The sequence below is a fragment of the Schistocerca cancellata genome, chromosome 4, assembly GCF_023864275.1.
Source record: "Schistocerca cancellata isolate TAMUIC-IGC-003103 chromosome 4, iqSchCanc2.1, whole genome shotgun sequence".
Taxonomy (NCBI): domain Eukaryota; kingdom Metazoa; phylum Arthropoda; class Insecta; order Orthoptera; family Acrididae; genus Schistocerca; species Schistocerca cancellata.
In genome coordinates this window covers 94,008,134-94,020,816 of record NC_064629.1, presented here as the reverse complement: position 1 = coordinate 94,020,816, position 12,683 = coordinate 94,008,134, and the positions used below count along the sequence as shown (strand labels likewise).

Genomic DNA, 12,683 nt, shown 5'->3' with positions numbered 1-12,683 from the left:
TCACCTGTCATCTTTAACATTATCAAGTTTCTGAGGGCAGCTTGTTTCCCGCCAAGTATGAGCCATTGGAAGAAATAGTTTCCCACAGTTAAATAAGAAGGCAGTATAATTCTTATTCTTGGAGAATACCTCGAAGGAGTACCGACAGTGTTGGGTGAGAATACTATGTGGCACGGACATTTTTCTTTAAAAAGTCGCCGTTTTCGCCAATCTAAGATGACGATGACCAAATACTTATTACTAATTCGGTTTCTAGAATCATAGAGATTAACTTCAATATTCATCTTCACCTGCCAGAAGTATGAGCCATTGGAGGAGATTGTTTCCCACAGTTAAATAAGAAGGCGGTGTAATTCTTATTCTTGGAGAATAAATCGAAGGTCTACCTACAGTATTGGGTGAGAATACTGTGTGGCACAGAGTTTTTTTCCTTAAAAAGTCGCCGTTTTTGCCGATCTAAGATGACAATGATCAAATACCCATTACTAATTCCGTTTATAAAATCATACAGATTAACTTCAATACTCATCTTCACCTGCCAGAAGTATGAGCCATTGGAGGAAATTGTTTCCCACATTTAAATAAGAAGGTGGTGTAATTCTGATTCTTTGAGAATACCTCGAAGGGCTACCACCAATAGTGAGTGAGAGTACTGTGTGGCACAGACTTTTTTCCCTTAAAAATTCACCGTTTTCTCCGATCTAAGATGACAATGATCAAATACCAATTACTAACTCCGTTTCTAGAATCACACAGATTAACTTCAATATTTATCTTCACCTGCCATCTTTAACATTATCAAGTTTCTGAGGGCAGCTTGTCTTCCGCGAAGTATGAGCCATTGGAAGAAATTGTTTCCCACAGTTAAATAAGAAGGCTGTCTAATTCTTTTTCTTGGAGAATACCTCGAAGGACTACCACCAGCAGTGAGTGAGAATACTATGTGGCACAGACTTTTTTTCCTTAAAAAGTCTCCGTTTTCGCCGACCTAAGGCGACGATGATCAAATACCCATTACTAATTCGGTTTCTAGAATCATACAGATTAACTTCAATATTTATCTTAACCTGTCATCTTTAAGATTATCAAGTTTCTGAGGGCAGCTTGTCTCCCATCAAGTATGAGCCATGAGCCATTAGAGGAAATTGATTCTTATACTTAAATAAGAAGGCGGTCTAATTCTTATTCTTGTAGAATATCTCGAAGGACTACCAACAGTACTGGGTGAGAATACTGCGTGGCACCGACTCTTTTTCCTTACCAAATCACCGTTTTCGCCGATCTAAGATGATAATGATCAAATACCCATTACTAATTCGGTTTCTAGAATCACACAGATTAACTTCAATATTCATCTTCACCTGGCAGCTTTGACATTATCAAGTTTCTGACGGCAGCTTGTCTCCCACCAAGTATGAGCCATGAGCCATTAGAGGAAATTAATTTCCCACAGTTAAATAAGAGGGCAGTATAATTCTTATTCTTGGAGGATACCTCGAAGGAGTACCGACAGTGTTGGGTGAGAATACTATGTGGCACAGACACTTTTTCTTTAAAAAGTCGCCGTTTTCGCCAATCTAAATGACGATCATCAAATACTTATTACTAATTCGGTTTCTAGAATCACACAGATTAACTTCAATATTCATCTCCACCTGCCATCTCTAAAATTATCAAGTTTCTGAGGGCAGCTTGTCTCCAGCCAAGTATGAGCCATGAGCCATTAGAGGAAATTGTTTCTTACAGTTAAATAGGAAGTCGGTCTAATTCTTATTCTTGGAGAATACCTCGAAGGACTACCACCAGTAGTGAGTTAGAATACTGTGTGGCACAGACTCATTTTCCTTAAAAAGTCGCCGTTTTCGCCGATCTAAGACGACGATGATGAAATACCCATTACTAATTCCGTTTATATAAACATACAGATTAACTTCAATATTCATCTTCACCTGCCAGAAGTATGAGCCATTGGAGGAAATTGTTTCCCACAGTTAAATAAGAAGGTGGTCTAATTCTCATTCTTTGAGAATACTTCGAAGGACTACCAAATGTATTGGGTGAGAATACTGTGTGACACAGACTTTTTTTCCTTAAAAAGTCGCCATTTTCGGTGATCTAAGATTACGGGGATCAAATACCCATTACTAATACCGTTTCTAGAATCATACAGATTAACTTCAATATTCATCTACATTCGCCAGATTTAACATTATCAAGTTTCTGAGGGCAAGCTTGTCTCCCGCCAAGTATGAGCCATTGGAGGAAATTGTTTCCCACAGTTAAATAAGAAGGTGGTCTAATTCTCATTCTTTGAGAATACCTCGAAGGACTACCAACAGTATTGGGTGAGAATACTGTGTGGCACAGACTTTTTTTCCTTAAAAAGTCACCATTTTCGCCGATCTAAGATGACGATGATCTAACACGCATTACTAATTCCGTTTCTGGATTCATACAGATTAACTTCAATATTCATCATCACCTGCCAGATTTGACATTATCTCAAGTTTGTTAGGGCAGCTTGTCTCCCGCCAAGTATGCCTTTGAGAGATTTCGCTTGAATCCATGCAGCCCACAGAACGTAACTGTCATGCATTTCCTGTTTCATAATAATACTCGGTCGCACACAACAGGGGCAATGAGGAGGCCTCTGCAGCGTTTCCGATGGGAAGTGTTTGATCACCCACCATACAGCCTGGACTCGGCTCTCTCTGATTTTCACATGAACCGCTGGCTATGAACACAACATCGTGCCACGGAGAAGAAGCTGAAGATCAGTGTAGAGAATTGGCAGAAAGCACAGTCGGCTGCCTCCTATGACGAGGGTACTGGGAAGTTGGTGAAATGCTATGACAAATGTCTCAATCGGAGCGGTGAATATGTAGAGAAGTAGCTAAAAGGTGTAGCTAACAGCTGAAAGTAAAACATTTTTGTTTTTCACAGTGGTTTCCATTTCGACTTCGATATGACCTTACTTTTCCGAACAGCTCTCGTATATCTTAGGGGTAGTGCGATCTTACGCTCTAAAGATTGTGATTCAGAGCAAAGATGAAGCAGTGTATTACATAAACCTTTAATAAATAACAAAATTGTAGTAATCCAAGAAAACATAGAGCAGTTGACATGAGTCTAAGAGACGGAATTATATTGTTGTGAAGAAAATACAGCGATCTTTGTATTCAAATTGTCTGAACACTGTTAAGCGCCATAAACTAAACTAGGTGTTGAATGAGCTGACGACGTGCAAGAATTACGACGACGAGTTTTTAGGTCTTAAGATGGTCTATACTTTCCGAAGCCGGTCATCTAAAATAAATAAAATTGTAGAAATAATTGAAATAAAATACTGTTTACTGGATAACCGCTTTCAACACACTAAAGGTGCCATCATCGGATCTGAATGTAGATTAACATTTATAAACCATTTGGGTATAACGATACATGAGGCAGACTAGCTGATATAAAATCATTGCCACAAAAAATAAAAAAGCAACTTCTCTCATGGTCATTCCTTTCCATAACACATGTAAAACCGAAGTCACAAGATAAAACTATTTGGTACATGACCGTTGTTAGTCGAACAGCGGGCATGTACCAAATAGTAGCGCGATAACACGAAACGAGCTGCCATTATTTGAACTTTTTCGATGTCCTCAGTTAATCCTACCTGGTAAGGATCCTACACGGCACAGCAGAGGACGGACAAGTGTAATGTAGGCTGTCTCTTTAATGGGTCTGTCACATCTTCTAAGTGTTCTGCCAAGAAAGTGGCCTTTGTTTAGCCTTCCCGACAATATGATCTATGTGGTCTTTCCCATTTAAGTTGCTCGTAATTGTAATTCATAGGTATTTAGTCGAATTGACAGCCCTTAGATTTGTACTATTTATCGTATACCCAAAATTTATAGGATTTCTTTTAGTACCCATGTGGATAACCTCGCACTTTTCTTTGTTTACTGAAAATTGCCACGTTTCGCACCACACAGAAATTCTCTCTACATCATTTTGTAATTGGAATTGATCGTCTGATGATTTTACTAGACGGTAAATTACAGTGTCATCTGCAAACAATCTAAGGGGGCTGCTCAGATTATCACCTAGATCATTTATGTAAATCAGGAACAGCAGAGGGCCTATGACACTACCATGCGGAACGCCAGATCTCACTTCTTTTCTACTCGATGGTTTACCGTCTATCGCTACGAACTGTGACCTCTCTGAGAGGAAATCACGAATCCAGTCACACAACTGAGACGATACTCCACATGAGGCTCCTGCCCATTTTAGTCGTCCTGTGCGTCGATTCTTGAACCGACAGTCTCGTGAAAAGTGGAACTGGCAGTCGTGGCCTGTACTACGGCCTATTTGATCCCCTGATTTGACCACTCTGGACTTTTTTGTGTATGAAGAGTTGTGTAACTTTGTTTATAAAACCCATGTTGAATTAGAAAAGGGTCTGGTTGCCCAGAAAGTAGCAGCAGCAGTAGGAATTAAGGACGTTCCTGCATCCTTTGACCTTGTTAGACACAACATGACCCACCGGTGCAACCTCTGTTTACAGGCCAATTGAGGCATTTTTGAACCTCTACTATAATTGAAGTAATATGTTGTGTTAATGTTGTTGTTTCCTATTAATAAAGAATTAAAACTTGTTTGTGTTACCCATTAGAAAATGTGTTCTCATTGCCCCATGTAGCCTCCCAGAGTTTGTTAGCTTAATTAATTTTCATCCAGAGAAAACTCACTCTACTGGTTTATAAAATCCTCATAGGAAATTATAACATTAGAGAAAAATATTTGTTTTTGTGTCCCGGACAGCCTCCCAGAGTTTTTTGGTTTAGATAACTTTCGCCCTGCATAACACGAGCTCAGTGAAGTTATTTTGATTACTCACATAAGAGAACTAGAGAGGAAATGCTGGGGAGGTACTGTATGAAAACTGACAAGGGAGCAGCGCTCATGGTGGGGGAGGTTGCCTTCTCCGGAAGAATACTACAGCTGCCGTACCGAGATTAGATTAGATTAGTACTTGTTCCATAGATAATGAATACGACCCTTCGTAATGATGTGGAAGTGTCGTATTCATGAATCAATTTTTCCTCAAGCAGTGTAGAACTGTGTGCAGAGATTTACCTATATTCTCTCCATATTCATGCGTTTATGTTATTAGTAACTCATATCTGCATTTCATTTAGTGTTAACGAATTTTGGCAAAATAAACACTCCCCGGACATGTCTACGCACTGCGTGAGAGTTTCACTGGTCATTTTGGTTTAGATAACGGTTCTAGGCGCTACAGTCTGGAACCGCGCGACCGCTACGGTGGCAGGTTCGAATCCTGCCTCGGGAATGGATGTGTGAGATGTCCTTAGGTTAGTTAGGCTTAAGTAGTTCTAAGTTCTAGGGGACTGATGACCTCAGAAGTTAAGTCCCATAGTGCTCAGAGCCATTTGAACCATTTTTGAACCATTTTACAATCTTAAATTTTATGAGGGTTTAGTAATCTACGGTTAATTGAGTACTTTTTTGTAGTTGTTAAGTGAGCTATTAAGTAAAAAAAACTCAACCATCTACGAAAATGAAGCGTCTTCTCCATGTGTAACATGCTGTCAGTATGTAATCGACAATCTCGATTTCATTGTCTCCACTATCACTGTCTGGAACACTTTTCATAGCGTGAGGAGTACAACATGCACCAGCCCCACCACTCCCAAAATCCAAAGAGGCCCAGAAGCTTAAATTGTCTCAATCTGTAGTACATGCAGGTCACCTAGATATTGTAGAACTTCAGATATTTCAGGCAATGTGTTACAGCAGATTACTGTTCAAGACTTGAATATGATCAGCCCCATTCCATCAGACATACTCACAGTCATGTTGGAAGATAACTGCGGATGTGTAGTAAGTGCCTCCACCCAGTACAACCCACTCTACAAGTGTCAACAATTCCTAAATGAAAACATTTATGCACACTATCAGTAACACTGTTAATGGTGAGAGAAGTGCAGCAACTTTTAGGTCGTTCGTTAATACACCACAAAGTGACTAAACACAAGTACACGGCATGCGACCATGGAATAGTACTGCTCAAATGCTGATTAGGTCACGTAATAAATCGTCACCAGCTGGGGTATGAATGACTTTAACATTATGCGTTTCGGGATAACCCATCATCAGATATCAGATACATAGAGTTATACAGATGAACTGAAGTTATATGATTCATACACAACGGGCTGCCTCTGACAGTTCATAGCTACAGCTCGATGTATCTGCTATCTGATGATGGGTTAGCCCCTATCACGGATATCAAAGTTATTCATTCACCAGCTGATGACGTTTTATTAAGTGACCTAGTCAGAATTTTTGCAGTACTATTCCAGTTAGACAATTACACGGCTTTACAATACGCAGTCAGTGATAGACAGCAGACAGGTGCCACTTTTACCAGTCCAGTCTCTTTCTCACATAGGTCACTGACAACATCACACATACAAATTAAGCACTTCTCAGCCATTTTTTACAGGAACTTATTTTACATAAGAGTTCACTTTAACAACTATAAATAATTACTTACATAATAAACTGAAAATAACGCCACTATAAAGGGTGGTCCATTGATCGTGACTGGGCCAAATATCTCACGAGATAAGCGTCAAACAAAAAAACTACAAAGAATGAAACTTGTCTAGCTTGAAGGGGGAAACCAGATGGCGCTATGGTTGGCCCGCTAGATGGCGCTGCCATAGGTCAAACAGATATCAACTGCGTTTTTTTAAATAGGAACCCCCATTTATTATTACATATTCGTGTAGTACGTAAAGAAATATGAATGTTTTAGTTGGACCACTTTGGACCACTTTTTGATAGATCTACATCTACATCTACATCTACATTTATACTCCGCAAGCCACCCAACGGTGTGTGGCGGAGGGCACTTTACTTGCCACTGTCATTACCTCCTTTTCCTGTTCCAGTCGCGAATGGTTCGCGGGAAGAACGACTGCCAAAAAGCCTCCGTGCGCGCTCGAATCTCTCTAATTTTACATTCGTGATTTTCTCGGGAGGTATAAGTAGGGGAAATCAATATATTCGATACCTCATCCAGAAACGCACCCTCTCGAAACCTGGACAGCAAGCTACACCGCGATACAGAGCGCCTCTCTTGCAGAGTCTGCCACTTGAGTTTGCTAAACATCTCCGTAACGCTGTCACCCTTACCAAATAACGCTGTGACGAAACGCGCCGCTCTTCTTTGGATCTTCTCTATCTCCTCTGTCAACCCGACCTGGTACGGATCCAACACTGATGAGCAATACTCAAGTATAGGTCGAACGAGTGTTTTGTAAGCCACCTCCTTTGTTGATGGACTACATTTTCTAAGGTCTCTCCCAATGAATCTCAACCTGGCACCCGCCTTACCAACAATTAATTTTATATGATCATCCCACTACAAATCGTTCTGTACGCATACTCCCAGATACTTTACAGAAGTAACTGCTACCAGTGCTTGTTCCGCTATCATATAATCATACAATAAAGGATCCTTCTTTCTATGTATTCGCAATACATTACATTTGTCCATGTTAAGGGTCAGTTGCCACTCCCTGCACCAAGTGCCTATCCGCTGCAGATCTTTCTGCATTTCGCTGCAATTTTCTAATGCTGCAACTTCTCTGTATACTACGGAATCATCCGCAACAAGCCGCATGGAACTTCCGACACAATCTACTAGGTCATTTATATATATTGTGAAAAGCAATGGTCCCATAACACTCACCTGTGGCACACCAGAGGTTACTTTAACGTCTGTAGACGTCTCTCCATTGAGAACAACATGGTGTGTTCTGTTTGCTCAAAACTCTTCAATGCAGCCACACAGCTGGTCTGATATTACATAGGCTCTTACTTTGTTTATCAGGCGACAGGGCGGAACTGTATCGAACGCCTTCCGGAAGTCAAGGAAAATGGCATCTACCTGGGAGCCTGTATCTAATATTTTCTGGGTCTCATGACCAAATAAAGCGAGTTGGGTCTCACACGATCGCTGTTTCCGGAATCCATGATTATTCCTACAGAGTAGATTCTGGGTTTCCAGAAATGACATGATACGCGAGCAAAAAACGTGTTATAGAATTCTACAACAGATCGATGTGAGAGATATAGGCCTATAGTTTTGCACATCTGCTCGACGACCCTTCTTGAAAACTGGAACTATCTGTGCTCTTTTCCAATCATTTAGAACCCTCGGTTCCTCTAGAGACTTGCGGTGCACGGCTGTTAGAAGGGGGGCAAGTTCTTTCGCGTAGAATCGAATGAGTATCCCGTCAGGTCCAGTAGGCTTTCCTCTGTTGAGTGATTTCAGTTGCTTTTCTATTCCTTGGACACTTGTTTCGATGTCAGCCATTTTTTCGTTCGTGTGAGGATTTAGAGAAGGAACTGCAGTGCGGTCTTCCTCTGTGAAACAGCTTTGGAAAAAGGTGTTTAGTATTTCAGCTTCACGCGTGTCATGCTCTGTTTCAATGCCATTATCATCCCAGAGTGTCTGGATATGCTGTGTCGATCCACTTACTGATTTAACGTAAGACCAGAACTTCCTAGGATTTTCTATCAAGTCGGTACATAGAATTTTACTTTCGAATTCACTGAACGCTTCACGCATAGCCCTCCTTACGCTAACTTTGACATCGTTTTGCTTCTGTTTGGCTGAGAGGTTTTGGCTCCGTTTAGATTTGCAGTCGAGCTCTCTTTGCTTTCGCAGTAGTTTCCTATCTTTGTTGCTGAACCACGGTGGGTTTTTCCCGTCCCTCACAGTTCTACTCGGCTCGTACCTGTCTAAAACGCATTTTACGATTGTCTTGAACTTTTTCCATAAACACTCAGCATTGTCAGTGTCGGAACAGAAATTTTTTGTTTTGATCTGTTAGGTAGTCTGAAATCTGCCTGCTATTACTCTTGCTAAACTGATAAACCTTCCTCCCTTTGTTTATTTTCCTGTTTACTTCCATATTCAGGGACGCTGCAACGGCCTTATGATCACTGATTCCCTGTTCTGCGCTTACAGAGTCGAAAAGTTCCGTTCTGTTTGTTATCAGTAGGTCCAAGATGTTATCTCTACGGGTTGGTTCTCTGTTTAATTGCTCGAGGTAATTTTCGGATAGTGCCCTCAGTGTAATGTCACTCGATGCTCTGTCCCTACCACCAGTCCTAAACATCTGAGTGTCCCAGTCTATATCTGGTAAATTGAAATCTCCACCTAAGACTGTAACATGCTGAGGAAATTTATGTGAAATGTATTCCAAATTTTCTATCAGTTGTTCTGCCACTAATGCTGCTGAGTCGGGAGGTCGGTAAAAGGAGACAATTGTTAACCTAGCTCGGTTGTTGAGTATAACCTCCACCCATAATACCGAGCGAGGTGGTGCAGTGGTTAGCACACTGGACTCGCATTCGGGAGGACGACGGTTCAATCCCGTCTCCGGCCATCCTGATTTAGGTTTTCCGTGATTTCCCTAAATCGCTTCAGGCAAATGCCGGGATGGATCCTTTGAAAGGGCACGGCCGATTTCCTTCCCCATCCTTCCCTAACCCGAGCTTGCGCTCCGTCTCTAATGACCTCGTTGTCGACGGGACGTTAAACACTAAATCTCCTCCTCCTCCTCCTCCATCTATAATAATTCACAGATACTATCCACTTCTATTTCACTACAGGATAAACTACTACTAACAGCGACAAACACGCCACCACTGGTTGCATGCAATCTATCCTTTCTAAACACCGTCTGTGCCTTTGTAAAAATTTCGGCAGAATTTATCTCTGGCATCAGCCAGCTTTCCGTACCTATAAAGATTTCAGCTTCGGTGCTTTCTATCAGCGCTTGAAGTTCCGGTACTTTACCAACGCAGCTTCGACAGTTTACAATGACAATACCGATTGCTGCTTGGTCCCCGCATGTCCTGACTTTGCCCCGCACCATTTGAGGCTGTTCCCCTTTCTGTACTTGCCCGAGGCCATCTAACCTAAAAAAATCGCCCAGTCCACGCCACACAACCCCTGCCACCCGTGTAGCCGCCTGTTGTGTGTAGTGGGCTCCTGACCTATCCAGCGGCACCCGAAACCCCACCACCCTACAGCGCAAGTCGAGGAATCTGCAGCCCACACGGTCGCGGAACCCTCTCAGCCTCTGATCCAGACCTTCCACTCAGCTCTGTACCAAAGTTCCGCAGTCAGTCCTGTCGACGATGCTGCACATGGTGAGCTCTGCTTTTATCCCGCTAGCGAGACCGGCAGTCTTCACCAAATCAGATAGCCGCTGGAAGCCAGAGAGGGTTTCCTCCGATCCATAGCGACACACATCATTGGTGCCGACATGGGCGACCACCTGCAGATGGGTGCACCCTGTACCCTTCATGGCTTCCAGAAGGACCCTTTCCACATGTGGAATGACTCCCCCCGGTATACACACGGAGTGCACATTGTGGTTTTCTTCCCCTCCATTGCAGCCATATCCCTAAGGGGCCCCATTGACATTGGAGCTCCCAACTACCAGTAAGTCCACCCTCTGTGGCCGTCTGGATCTTACAGACTGAGGGGCAACCTCTGGAACAGGACAAGCAGCCATGTCCGTCCGAAGATTAGTATCAGCCAGAGACAGAGCCTGGAACCGGTTTGTCAGACCGACTGGAGAGGCCTTCCACTTAGCCCTCCAGAATGTCTTTCGGCCCCTGCCACACCTCGACACGACCTCCCACTCTACCATGGATGAGGGGTCAGCCTCAATGTAGGCAGTATCCTGGGCAGCCACAGCCATAGTCCGATCGGGGGACGAGCTGGCCTTCCCCGACAAACCCCCATCCGGACCCCCACAGTGAGGCCCATTGGCAACAGCCTCAAGCTGTGTGACCGAAGCCAACACTGCCTGAAGCTGGGAGCGATGGGATGCCAACTCAGCCTGCATCCTAACGCAGCAGTCGCAGTCCCTATCCATGCTAAATACTGTTGTGCAAAGAAAGCCTGAACTAATCTGCAGAGAGCACAAACAATTCGAAACAAAATTTAAATGGTTATTAAAATATAAGACTGCCTAGTAAATGCAGTAATGCTGCTACTTGCGCACTGCTAACACACTGCTCGGCGGCAGAAGGCGCTGTAATAGTCACAAACATATGGCTCACAATTTTAGACGAACAGTTGGTAACAGGTAGGTTTTTTAAATTAATATACAGAACGTAGGTACGTTTGAACATTTTATTTCGGTTGTTCCAATGTGATACATGTACCTTTGTGAACTTATCATTTCTAAGAACGCATGCTGTTACAGCGTGATTACCTGTAAGTACCACATTAATGCAATAAATGCTCAAAATGATATCTGTCAACCTCAGTGCAATTGGAAATACGTGTAACGACATTCCTCTCAATAGCGAGTAGTTCGCCTTCTGTAATGTTCGCACATGCATTGACAATGCGCTGACGCATGTTGTCAGGCGTTGTCGGTGGATCACGATAGCAAATACCCTTCAACTTTCCACAGAAAGAAATCCGGGGACGTCAGATCCAGTGAACGTGCGGGCCATGGTATGGTGCTTCGACGACCAATCCACCTATCATGAAATATGCTATTCAATACCGCTTCAACAGCACGCGAGCCATATGGCAGACATCCATCATGTTGGAAGTACATCGCCATTCTGTCATGCAGTGAAACATCTTGTAGTAACATCGGTAGAACATTACGTAGGAAATCAGCATACATTACACCATTTAGATTGCCATCGATAAAATGAGGGCCAATTATCCTTCCTCCCATAATGCCGCACCATACATTAACCCGCCAAGGTCGCTGATGTTCCACTTGTCGCAGCGATCGTGGATTTTCCTTTGCCCAATAGTGCATATTATGCCGGTTTACGTTACCGCTGTTGGTGAATGACGCTTCGTCGCTAAATAGAAAGCGTGCAAAAAATCTGTCATCGTCCCCCAATTTCTCTTGTGCCTAGTGGCAGAAATGTACACGACGTTCAGAGTCGTCGCCATGGAATTCCTGGTGCATGCAAATATGGTACGGGTGCAATCGATGTTGATGTAGCATTCTCAACACCGACGTTTTTGAGATTCCCGAGTCTCGTGCAATTTGTCGGCTACAGATGTGCGGAGTAGCCGCAACAGCAGCTAAAACACCTAATTGGGCAACATCATTTGTTGCAGGTCATGGTTGACATGTGGCTGAACACTTCCTGTTTCCTTAAATAACGTAACTATCCGTCGAACGGTGCGGACACGTGGATGATGTCGTCCAGGATACCGAGCAGCGTATATAGCACACGCCCGTTGGGCATTTTGATCACAATAGCCATACATCAACACGATATCGATCTTTTCCGCAATTGGTAAACGTTCCATTTTAACATGGGTAATGTATCACGAAGCAAATAGCTTCCTCACTGGCGGAATGTTACGTGATATCACGTACTTATTCGTTTGTGACTATTACAGCGCCATCTATCACAAAGCGAAAAAAGTTGTCCAACTAAAACATTCATATTTCTTTACGTACTACAAGAATATGTAATGAAAAATGGGGGTTCCTATTTTAAAAATCGCAGTTGATATCCGCTTGACCTATGGCAGCGCCATCTAGCGGGCCAACAATAGCGCCATCTGGTTTCCCCCTTCAAGATAG

The 12,683-nt window shown here is 42.9% G+C and overlaps 1 protein-coding gene and 1 non-coding gene across 2 annotated transcripts in view; one reads left to right on the top strand and one right to left on the bottom strand.

The window, feature by feature from the left end:
- The window catches only part of LOC126183814 (sodium channel protein Nach-like), a 139,185-nt gene that overhangs the window by 110,530 nt on the left and 15,972 nt on the right, over positions 1-12,683 (bottom strand). The gene's annotated exons all lie outside the window — the stretch shown is intronic.
- Trnaa-cgc (transfer RNA alanine (anticodon CGC)) lies at positions 9,413-9,485 on the top strand. Its single transcript has one exon. It is a non-coding gene; the product is annotated as a tRNA-Ala (tRNA).